This window comes from Sinocyclocheilus anshuiensis, unplaced genomic scaffold (assembly GCF_001515605.1).
Source record: "Sinocyclocheilus anshuiensis isolate Anshui unplaced genomic scaffold, SAMN03320099.WGS_v1.1 scaffold252, whole genome shotgun sequence".
Classification (NCBI taxonomy): domain Eukaryota; kingdom Metazoa; phylum Chordata; class Actinopteri; order Cypriniformes; family Cyprinidae; genus Sinocyclocheilus; species Sinocyclocheilus anshuiensis.
Window position 1 is genome coordinate 530,017 of NW_015554095.1, and position 573 is coordinate 530,589.

Genomic DNA, 573 nt, shown 5'->3' on the forward strand with positions numbered 1-573 from the left:
GAATAAATGGTTGTACAGTGACTGGCAATACTGTGGGGAACCACTCTGTGATGGATGACATGTTTGTAGCATGCACCTGCCATCTTGTGATTCCCCTTCTTAATCCTTTCATAATCCCAGAGGCTCCCCCTGCCTTACTTGGGTCCGTGTCAAAAACACGCCGATGGCACATTTCACCAACATCCAGATCCTTAGGGCGTTAGACACAATAGTCAAGGGATGTGCTTAAATAATGATTTTTCATATTGACAATCTGTTGGACAGATTTGAAAAAAGGGGTTGTTTTCAAAGGATCATTCCTTGACATGTTTTATTTCAGATGCTGTCTAAGCCTCTGTATTTATAGTGTTCAAATAATATGTTAGTGTTATGTTAGGGTTAGAGGGGGCCAAAGCCCCCTAGTTATTTAGTTATTAATAACCGCAATTAAAATATTACAGTGCTCTACACCACAGATATACTGTACACTACCATTCAAAGGTTTTGGGGTGTGTAAGATTCAAAAATACAGAAAAACTGTAATATTGTTGAATATTATTAGAATTTAAAGTAGCTGTTTTACATTTTGTCATA